At 33.5% G+C, this 11,893-nt stretch overlaps 1 long non-coding RNA gene across 1 annotated transcript; it reads left to right on the top strand.

The window, feature by feature from the left end:
* The first annotated feature begins 143 nt into the window (after window positions 1-143).
* Window positions 144-806, top strand: LOC129879987 (uncharacterized). Its single transcript, XR_008765318.1, has 2 exons — window positions 144-337; window positions 442-806. It is a non-coding gene; the product is annotated as an uncharacterized LOC129879987 (long non-coding RNA).
* The last annotated feature ends 11,087 nt before the right edge of the window (window positions 807-11,893 follow it).

Raw genomic sequence — 11,893 nt, 5'->3', positions numbered from 1 at the left:
GTAGGGCCTTTAACCATTGAAATTCGCAAGGTCTAATGGCTGTTCTCTGAAGTCTGAATTATCTACTGAAAATATTGTGCACCTCTGCCCTTTACCTTAGTTCTTTTTTATTTTCTTTGAGGAGAAGGTCGGCGATCCACAAATCTCTCTCCTCTCTCTCTATATGCTATACTTTATAAGGAGTTCCTATGCAATTTTTCAATCTGAAATTTAAACTGACATTTTTCTCTTTATTATAATTGTTTAGGGTGGAATAATTTCACTACCATCACATACATTGTTCCTCTATGTTTCTGATAAAACCTACCGCTTAATTGGAATGCTGTTACCTTATGAGGTAAGAAACCTTGACATACTTCGAATCTTTTGATTAGACGATCATTTAAATGGAGCTGTACTTTTTGTGATATCTCAAATTCGTGGATCTTCGGATTTTTTCAGAACATGGAGTTTAGGCCATCAATACCCAATCAGCAGCTGCAAGAACAATTGTCTCCCCAAGTAGAGCAGCTGCTCGAACAACCAATTACTGGGGCGCGTTACCAGGAATTCCTAGAATTCAACAGCAGTTCTGGTTAATTAAATGTGACAATAAATTTGACAAGTAGCCATTGCAGAAATTGCTATTACTTGGCTATCGAATTTTAAACACTTTCTTCATGCAGTGTGGAGAGTAATTGGCTGCCCAATATGACTATTGTTCTTCATCTCCAAACCCAAACCTAACATTGTGGGTTTCTTGTTCGTTATTCCTGTTGACCATTTTGGATTTACAGTTTGAAGAAACACAAGTTTCATTGTTGTTATTTCACCTTCTAACTTTCAAATTTTTTTGAGATCATACATTTCTCTCCGGTTAACGTAGGATCTATTGGTGTGATCTAGTGGTTAATGAAGTAGGTTGAGTACCATGAGTTATAATCTCAAAAATTCATGGACTAAAACAATGAAAACTAAGAAAATTCTAAATTGTTGTACTGTTATACAGATGGTCTTGTAAAGTTTCAGCAAAAAAATTATCCGAAAGACAATTCACCAAAAAATTCATGGACGAACACATGAAAAACTGAGAAAATCGTCTAATTCTTATTGAGTGACCACTAAGTGCTAAAAAAGGCGTGAATCACGGAGAGGCTACATGTACTGTTGCCCTGGATCATTATGGAGGGTTCTATAAAGTTTTTACAAAAAAAAATAATCGAAAGTCAGTTCACCAAAAATTAATAGGCTAACATACACGAAAAACTGGAAAAATCACTTAATTTCTGTGGAGTGACCAGTATATGCTAAAATATGGCGTGGATCACGGCGAGGCTACACATATTTTTATCCTAGGTCATTACAAAGAGTCCTGTAAAGATTTTGCAAAACAAATGCCGAAAAGCCAGTTCACCTAAAAATTCATGAGCTAACATACATAAAAAACTAAGAAAATGGCCGTATTCCTGTTTAGTGGCCCCTAAATGCTAAAAAATGGTGTGCATCATGGAGAGCCTACACGTTTTGTTACCCCAGGTCATTACAGAGGGTCTTATAAAGTTTAAGCAAAAACAATGTCGAAAAGTCAGTTCACCAAAAAATTCATGGCTAACACACACGAAAAACTAAAAACAATTGTCTGATTCCTATTGAGTGACTTCTAACTACTTTTAAAAAAAGGTGTGGATCATGGCGAATCCACACGTTACCCGATGACATTACAAAGGGGCCTTTAAAGATTTTGTAAAAAAAATGTCCAAAAGTTAGATCAGCAAAAAATTCATGGGCTAACACCTACGAAAAAGTGAGAAAAAATCATCTAACTCCTGTAGAGTGGCCAAAAAATGCTTTAAAATGGTATGGATCATGGCAAAGCTATAGGTACTGTTACCCCAAGTCATAACGGAGGGTCCTATAAAAATTTTACAAAAAAAAATGCTCGAAAGTTAGTTTACCAAAAAATTCATGGGCTAACCACGCACAAAAAACTGAGAAAATCGTCTAATTTCTTATGAGTAACTCCTAAATGCTAAAAAAAAATGGCTTAAATCATGGTGAGGCTAGACGTACTATTACCCTAGGTCATTACAGAGGGTCCTGTAAAGTTTTTGTAAGAAAAAATGCCTGAAAGCCAGTTAACCTAAAAATGCATAGGCTAAAACACATAAAAACTAAGAAAATCGCCTGATTCCTACTGGGTGACCCTTAAATGCTAAGAAAATGGCGTGGATCATGCCGAAGCTACACATACTGTTCCCCATGGTCATTACGGATGGTCCTATAAAGGTTTTACAATAAAATTAATCGAAAGTCATATCACCAAAAGAATCAAAGGCTAACAAACACGAAAAATTGAGAAAATCACCTAATGCCGTTTGAGTGACCTATAAATGTTAAGAAAGTGGTGTGGATAATGCCGAAGTTACACGTATGGTTCCCCGAATCGTTATGGAGGGTCTTATAGAAGTTTTGCAAAAAAAAATGATCAAAAATCATATCATCAAAAAATTTATGGCTAACACATGTAAAAAACTTAGAAAATCGTCTAATTCTTGTTGTGTGATCTCTAAATGTTAAGAAAATAGAATGATTATGCCGAGGCTACACGTGGTATTGCCACAAGTAGTTACAGAGGGTTTTGTAAGTGTTTTGCAAAAAAAAATGTTTGAAAGTCAGTTCACAAAAAAAAAATCATAGGCTAACACATGAAATACTAAGAAAATCACATAATTTCTATTGAGTATCCCTTAAATGATAAGAAAGTAGCGTGGATCATGCCGAGGCTACACGTACTGTTACCCCATAACATTATGGAGGGTCCACTAAATTTTTACAAAAAAATATTCAAAAGTCAGTTCACAAAAAAATAATGGGCTAACACACAAAAAACTGAGAAATCGACCGATTTTTATTTAGTGGCCCCTAAATACTAAGAAAGTGGCATGGATCATGCCGAGACTACACCTATTGCTCCCCAAGTACTGTTACCCAATATCATTATGGAGGGTCCACTAAAGTTTTTACAAAAAAATATTCAAAATCCAGTTCACCAAAAAAATCATGGGCTAACACACAAAAAACTGAAAAATCGTCTGATTCTTATTTAGTGGCTCCTAAATGCTAAGAAAGTGGCATGGATCATGCCGAGACTACACCTACTGTTCCCCAAGTTCATTATGCAGGCCCTGTAAAGGTTTTACATCAAAATTGATCGAAAGTCATATCACCAAAATATTAATAGGCATTAACACACGAAAAATAGAAAAAAATGTTTAATTCTTGTTAAGTGACCCCTAAATGTTAAGAAAATGACGTGGATCATGGAGAGAGTACATGTATTGTTATTTGTTACCAATGGTAATTACGACGAGTCCTATAAAGTTTTGCAAAAAAAATGCCTGAAATCCAGTTACCAAAAAAAATATTGGTTAACACATACGAAAAAATAAAAAAATCGTCTAAATTCTGTTGAGTGGACCTTTAATTCTAAAAGTATAGCGTGGATCATGGTGAATCTACATGTACCATTATCCCAGGTCATTACGGAGGGTCCTGTAAATTATTTTTAAAAATAAATGCTCGAAAGTCAATTCATCAAAAAATTCACGGACTAACACACGAAAAACTAAAAAAACCATCTAATTCCTTTTAATTGGACCCTATATGCCAAAGATTGGTGTGAATTGTGGCGAGTCTACACGTAATGTTACATTAGATCATTACAGGGGGTCTTGTAAAGATTTTACAACAAAATGCTTGAAAGTCAGTTCACCAAAAAATTCATGTGCTAACACATACAAAAAAACAAAGTAGAAATCTCCTTATTCCTGTTGAGTGACCGATAAATGCGAAAAAATGGCATGAACCATGGCGAGGCTACACGTACTGTTACCCCAGATCATTACGGAGGTCCGTTTAAACTCTTTGCAAAAAATTCCCGAAAGCAATGTAATGACCCGTTTGGTCATTTTGAGAATGAGTCATCTCTCTTCCATAAAATACTCTCTCCAAAAAATAATAATAATAATAATAAAAAAAAAAATTAAATTATAAATTTGGACTATTCGATAACTATGGTTATTTAGTTGAGGGGTAACTTTAAATAATTAATTTGATTGATGGGCTAAACTGTTAATTTATTTAAATACCATTATGACTTAGCCTATATATTAAAATAGGCTAGTGAAAGTTTGTCATTTTTAATACTTAATTAAGTAGAAAAGAAAAGAAAGAAGGGAAGAAACCTACCTATTGCGGCGAAGACAGTGCAAAGAACAACCACGTTCTTTAGGTAAGATTTTGTAGTTGGGTTTTTTTTATGTATCCACGTAGTGATTTTCACGTGAATAAGTAATATATATGTATAATATTCAGTGAAGGAGAATGAAGAATTGTGGGGTGGATTGAGAAAAGTTTTCATGAGATAATTGGTGGAATTGGTATTTGGATAATATAATATATCAACTCAATAGGCTTGGTTGAAAAGTTAGATAGAAGTGATGTAGTTATTAAGTAGCAATCATATTAATGCCCAATTATTGATAAGATATGGATTAGTTCCTACAAATTGCCCTCTTGCAACGTTATTAAGTTCACTTTCATTTTAACTTATGCCGTTAATTATCATAATATGTTTTATATTTTAATATATTGAGATAAGTAATCAAATATTAGGTTTATTGTATTAAACGAATATCATTAGATTTAGGGCTGTTCACAGTTTTGGTTAAAACCAAAACCAAACCGAAAATTTAACCAAACCGAATAAAAAAACCGATATTTGGTTTGGTTTGGTTTGGTTTGGTTTTAAATTTGAATAGCCGATAATATTTGGTTTGGTTATGGTTATAGAAAAAAATAACCGAATAAATAACCGAACCAAACCGATAATTATATACATAAAATTTATAATTATTTATACGTATAATATTAGTTTTTCATAAATGATTAAATATATTTTATACCTTTTAATTATTAATTTAATATTAATATACTTATTTTTAAGGCCCAACAATCCAAGCCCAACTCTCAAGCCCAATTATAAATTCTAATAAACACTAAACAGCAGTCCAAGTCCAACAATCCAAGCTCATTAGCCCAATTCTAAATCCTCAATTCTTTATCCTAAATTCCTAATAAGCACTAAACACTTAAGCAGCAGGCAGCAACATAAGGTAAAAGTTAAAACTTTAAAACCCTAGTATCTATTTTTCTTTTACATTTCTGTTCCTCTCATGTTGGTTTCTCATAAAGTCACAGACTCACAGTCATAGACTAACAGTGAAGACTCAAAAGCAACCTCAACTCCTCACCCCCAAGTACAAGATTGACAAATTTTGAGAAGGTTTATAAGAAGTTTTTCAAATTTTAAATTGATTTTAAGTTGTTTTCTTTTTTGTTTTGAATGTTTAAGTTGTTTCCTTTTCTGTTTTGAACCTCTGTGGGCTGTGAGAAAAAAAGAGCTTCGTAAGAATTTGAAGAATGTAGACAGAGAATATTTGAATTATCTCGGCTAGTCATAAATCGAATAACCGAACCAAACCGACAATAACCAAACCCGTGGTTATTATTTTACTTAGTTTGGTTATGATTTTAGACATGTAATAACCGATTAAATTGGTTTGGTTATGATTTTAATCAATAACTGAACCAAACCGAACCATGAACACCCCTAATTAGATTTATGTTATTGACAGAAATTAAGGCTTAATCTAGGTATGAAATTTAAGAAATACGGGAGTTAACATGTTAAGTGACATCAAGATTAGGAACATGTTTATAGATTTGGATAGGTTTTGAGTCTAGGTTAGACATATAATAATATGGATGCTGTTAGTTTCGAAATCTTATTGTGGTTATTTATTATATTAGATTATACTTATTTGGAGGCCCAACGAAAAGGGAAGGCTCAAGTCCCAAAGTAATTGCTTGATTATTTGAGGCAAGTGAATTTCTAAACCTCAGTTTAAGTTTATAGATGCTTGTATTTTTGTGTTATGTGTACTAGGGAATAATGAGAATTAGACTGGATTATTGACTATATGATTGACCTTAAAAAAATGGAGATGAGGGATAGAAAATGGTGATCTAATGACATGTATTAGTGGAATTGATATGTTATGATTGTGGATTTATTTTGGACATGTGAAATGACTATGTTGATGTGAGATAGGAAAAATTATGGTTGTTGTCATATTATTATCGTGAATTGTATGAACATGAATTGATTGCATTGGTTCTGACATATTGTGTTGAGATTGAAAATGATATGAAACAAAAGGGGTCGGGCCACACGCTCCGTGGCAGGTATTATGAAACAAAGGGGTCGGGCCACACGCTCCGTGGTAGGTATTATGAAATAAAGGGGTCGGGCCACACGCTCCGTGGCAGAATATATATATTGAGGGGACGAGCCACACGCTCTGTGGCAGGTTACATGGACAAAAATGTCTCCCATGGGTTCCGGACTGTGATTCAGCGGATGTGTACCAATAGGACAGACATGCATCATTTCATTGCATTGCATCGCATTTTATTGATATTTGTAAATTTGTGTTTATCCCCATATTGCTCTGTGTGTGCTGAACTTGACTTGGTATGATTCATTGACGAGACTATTGATGAGTATTTGTGGACTGTATTACTGTTATTATTGTACAAGTGTAGAGTTGGACTGATTTTATGCAGGTTGTAGTTAAGGAGGTTCGGTTGGGAGGACAAGAGTACTTGTATCTATTAAGCTTTGCTTAGTTTTAGTTATCCACTTGCTGAGTACCGTGTTGTTTGGTAATCACCCCTTGCTTCCACACTTGTGTAGGTTGTGAGCCCAGATCTGTTTGATCTTCTAGCATTTTCTACTACATCCGAGGCTATCATTCCGAGAGTCGAGGTAGCTGTTACATCTATCTAGCGGACACCTCTTGCTCTTTTCTTATGTTTTAGTCCTATTCTAGAGACAAAGACATTGTAACTGTATTTCTTTTCGTACTTCGATAATATATTAGTGGCTTGTACACGTGACAACCAATCTTGGGGGGATGTTGAGCTTCTTTTATTTGTTTTCGCTTAAGTTAAATTTTGATCTTTTCTTTTTCTTCCGCATCTACTTTTCGTTGGGTATTAGGCTGACTCATCTCGGTGGATTGAGATGAATGCCATCACACCCGAATTCGGGTCGTGACATATTTCATAAAAACAAAATCGCGGGCTAACACAAACGAAAATATGATAAATTCGCTTAATTTATGTTGAATGGCCCCTAAATGCTAAAAATATTGTGTGGATTATAGTGAGCCTAGACGTACTGTTGCCTAGGTCATTACAGAGGGGCCTGTAAAGTTTTTACAAAACAAAATGCCTGAAAGCTAGTTCACTAAAAAACTAAAGGGTTCATGCACACGAAAAACTAAGGACCCGTTTGGTCATGCGATATGAAATCATGATTTGAAATTATGAGATGAAGTTGAGGTTTTGTTAGGCATGCAATTTGGATTTTTTATGTTGTATGTTTTCTTATAAACATAAAAATTCCATAAGTTGTAAAACTATCAAAATTGTCTCAATTGTTTATACAATCTTACCAAACAAGCAAAAGTTTATAAAATCGCGTTATACATTATTACAAAGCTATTCTAAAAAATACATCATCTATTGATTAAAACCTTAATTAACTCAATAAAAAAAATAAAATTGAATATAAGTTGTAGTGTTCAAGTTATTAGTACCTAAGGAAATTGTTTTTACAATTAATGTCACAGAACACAATGATTAGTCTTCTCCACTCAATATAATGTTGGAATTTTTTCATTATTAAACATTGGTTTGAATGAAGTACTAATAAATTTAATAAAAAATAATGAATTTGGTAAATATAAATTATAAACTAAGAATTGATTTGAAGTAAAAATAAATTTTATATTGGAGAGAATAATCGTTATATGAGATAAACGGTTTTAAAAGTAATGATATGAATTATAAATTTTATTTACATATGAAACAAATGGTTAGTAGATATATATAAAATAAATACGAGTTATTTTTACAAAATATAAACTTGTGGGTCAATTTTTGTAATTGAAAAATCCCATATCATGATTTGAAATTCCCAAATCATGATTTTTGGTGAATTTGGAATTTCATTTCATGAGATGAAATCGCATGGCCAAACGCCTACTAAAAAAATTGCCGAATTTCTGTTGAGTGGTCCCTAAATACTACAAAAAATGACATGAATCATGGCGAGGCTAGACATACTGTTGCTCAATGTCATTACAGAGGGTCCTATAAATTTTTTGCAAAAAGATTCTCGAAAATCAGTTCAATCAAAAATAATGGGCTAACACATACGAAACAAATCTCCTATTTTTTATTGAGCAACTCCTAAATGCTTAAAAAATGATGTGGATCATGGTAAGGCTGCATGTACTATTACGCCAAATCATTATAGAAGGTCCTTTAAATTTTCTGCACTAAAAATGCCCAAACTCATGATATTTTCTTTATCACTTTTTATTGTTGTTTTTATATTTTATGTTATTGAATGAAAATCTAGGCTTCAGCTGTTTCAAAAACTGGAAAAAAAATACAAGAAAATTTCTCTCACTATTCCTTTTTTTTTTTTAATAAAGGCCACCAGACTCAAAGATAGCTAAACACTAAAGATTTGAGGCCAATTGAATGGCCCTAACGGTCTAGGTTAGCCTATTGGACTTAATTTGTAGGAATCTAAAACTATTTTTTTTTTTGAAAACTACACAAAATAGATTCAATTGTGGAACCATTTATCCAAATTGGATCAAATCCAAACTATTTACCCTCTTACCCCATTTTTTCATTTTTTATTTTGCGCATAACGTTAGCATCACTGCTATTAATTAATCATCTGTGATACTCCATCAGTATATTAATACATATCGATATTATATAGGAATGAATTTAATTCTCTGTGATACTCTATCGGTATATTGATACCCTATAGGTATCATATAGGATTGGGTTCTTTCTTTAAGAAATAAAAATGAAACAATTAATAGAAATTATTAAATTCACAATTTTATTTATTAGACTCTAAATTAGTAGAAGCTATATTTTTTTTCTAACGCACGTCGTTATGGCGCTTTGGGTGATACTCCATCGTTATATTGATATCATATCGGTATCATATAGGATCGAACTTAATCATCTGTAATACTACGTCGGTATATTGATAGCCTATCGATATCATATAGGGTGGGCGCTGACGTTAATAAGACTTTAGCGCATGAATTTTAAAATATATTGGTGCTATTTTAAAATAAAAATGAGGCGTGAAAGCAATGAGACATTTAAGGGTAGATACTTTTCTTTTTTGGGGGCGTAAGGCCTTATTTGTTTTCATTAAAATTAAGATGTGTGAATCTGAATGCACATCTGAATATTAAGATATGCCTTAATATTTAGATGTCTGAATCTGAATATTACGATTTGGAGGTCTGAAACTGAATATTAAAATGTTACGTTAAGATCTGAATATTAAAAAGTAAAGACTGTTTGTTTTCTAAACATCTAAATGTATAAAAATTGTCTTTATTTAAAATATAATAAATATAAAATTCAAATAAAATACTGAATTGATCTAATATTATATCAATAAAATATTTAAAATTTTTATATGACAATTTGTGGTGTGATGACTAATGATAGTGATTGTATGTGCCAATTTTGGATGGTTATGAGTTGTATTATGGTATAATGTTTGATACTAGTGATTAACGTGTTTATTGGCGATGGCAATTTATAATTAATAGTGAAATGATATTGATAACTAATAATAATGGTGAATGATGATGGGCGGCGATGTATAATAATGATTAATTATGATCGATAATGATTAGTGAATATAATAATGACGGTCACGATTGTTATTGGCGGCTAATTAGGTTCTTGACGTTTTTTTTTTTTACCCTTCCTCATCAGAAAATGTATAAACACCTGAAAAACTGTTAATCTCCTGTCGCCGCAATTTATGAAAAATAAGCAAAGCTTACGAAGTGAGAAATCGGTGCTATGGAAAATTGCTATTCAGTTTCTAGAGTCTTCGACAAATGCGCACACATGGCGGACAAACAGTTCATCGTTGCTCATTTATGCGGCGGCGCAATTATTGGAACTTTCCGGCGAAGAGTCGGTTCGAATTGCGCCGGCTTAAAATAACACGGTACTCATTTACGCGATGCAATTTCACTCATATTAGTACTATTTTCGTTCGGTATTTTTTATTGGAATTGATTCCGTGTTGACAGTCAATTTTAGTAATATTCATATGGTGTAGTATTAATTTGTGTGACGATCTCAGAGAGGATAATGTTTAATTTCTTAATTATGTTTGCAATGTGTAGGCTTATGTATTGCATTTTGTGTGATTTGATTTAATTAGTTGGTACACAGAAATACATTAAAGAAACAAGAACAAAGTTGGATGTTGACCTTGAGCTTTCTTCTGGCTCAACAGAGACCTTGACTGGAGCTTCTTGAAGAGGGTTAGAGTGGAAGGTTTCTGGGTTTGGACTTGGGATATTTGAAGGGTTTGTTTAAAACCTAGGACTTTTGAAAAAGGTAGCTTTTTGACAGATTTTGGTGCTTAATCCACAATAATTTTCGCTGTGGTTTGCCTCTTCTGTTAGGAGAGGATCAAGTGCTTATTGTATGTCAAAAGATAAAAAGGGCTCATTTCCTAAGATTTTCCACTGTCAAAATCACCCCTTTAGTAGCTAGCCACGTGAAGCAACACACCTTCCTCGACACCTTAGGAATCCAGACCGAGGTATGTGGAAAACTTACCTCTGTCCTAACCAGGAGTCCCAACTCAAGGGATCATAATTGTCAATTGGCTCACCTTGCCTTTGGAATAAATTTGGAATCTTTGAAACTCGGGCACCTCTTAATCCTGGAATTTCCTCCTAAACCTCAGATCCCAAAACTCCCATTTCCTTGTGTCCCCTAACATGCTGAACGGACAATTCCCTCGGGCTAGAGACTCTATACAACACTGAAAATTCATCCTTAAGCACCATTCCCCCACAACACTTTTGCCCCCTGAATCTAACTATACTCCTATCCCCATCCTTAAAAACAATGTTATCAAAGAAGGCATCCCACCCTTTCATTATATTCCTCCACACACCACTACACTCGGAAGACATTGTAATTCCATTTGTTCTCCATCCTCCTTCCTTTACACCATATTTATCCACAATCACCCCCCTCCATAAAGATTCTTCCTCCACCAAAAATCTCCACAACCATTTACCCGAAGTACTTTGTTAAAAACTTTCAATTCCTTGACCCCACGCCTTCCCTTACCACTTAGGAGATGTCATAGTCTCCCAACACTAAGTGAAATTTTGGTGTACCATCCGCCTCATCCCAAAGGAAATTTCTTTGCAATAAGGTGAAGAAGAAACGGTCTTGTTCAGTTAAGAAGGCAAACGCAACATATAATGACATTTCAAATCAAGACATAATTTCACAGCATCAAATTAAGATTTAAAGAAAATAGAAAAGGCTACCGTGACAGTACAAAAGAAAAATTTAACACTTGAAAACTGAAGTTTTTTTGGGAGTTGGGTGAATGACAACAATCTCGGCTTTTTTTATTTAAGTCACAGAAGCAGGCAATTAAGAAACCAAAACAACCAACAAATGCATATAGAACATTATAAAGAATTTCACCTATACATGAACAGTTGAGATAATCATTAAAGAATCATAAACATGTTTTTGCATAGTTATCTTGTTCTGACACCCCTCAACCCAACAAAGGAAAATAAAGAGAAAATACAGGTTTCTGCTACAAAAAACCCATCAGAAACTACTTTATGGTTGGGTAGCCTCTTCTACAAAAAACCCACGTCGTTATGGCGCTTTGGGTGATACT

This window comes from Solanum dulcamara, chromosome 2, assembly GCF_947179165.1.
Source record: "Solanum dulcamara chromosome 2, daSolDulc1.2, whole genome shotgun sequence".
Lineage (NCBI taxonomy): Eukaryota > Viridiplantae > Streptophyta > Magnoliopsida > Solanales > Solanaceae > Solanum > Solanum dulcamara.
This window is presented reverse-complemented; position numbering and strand designations above follow the sequence as displayed.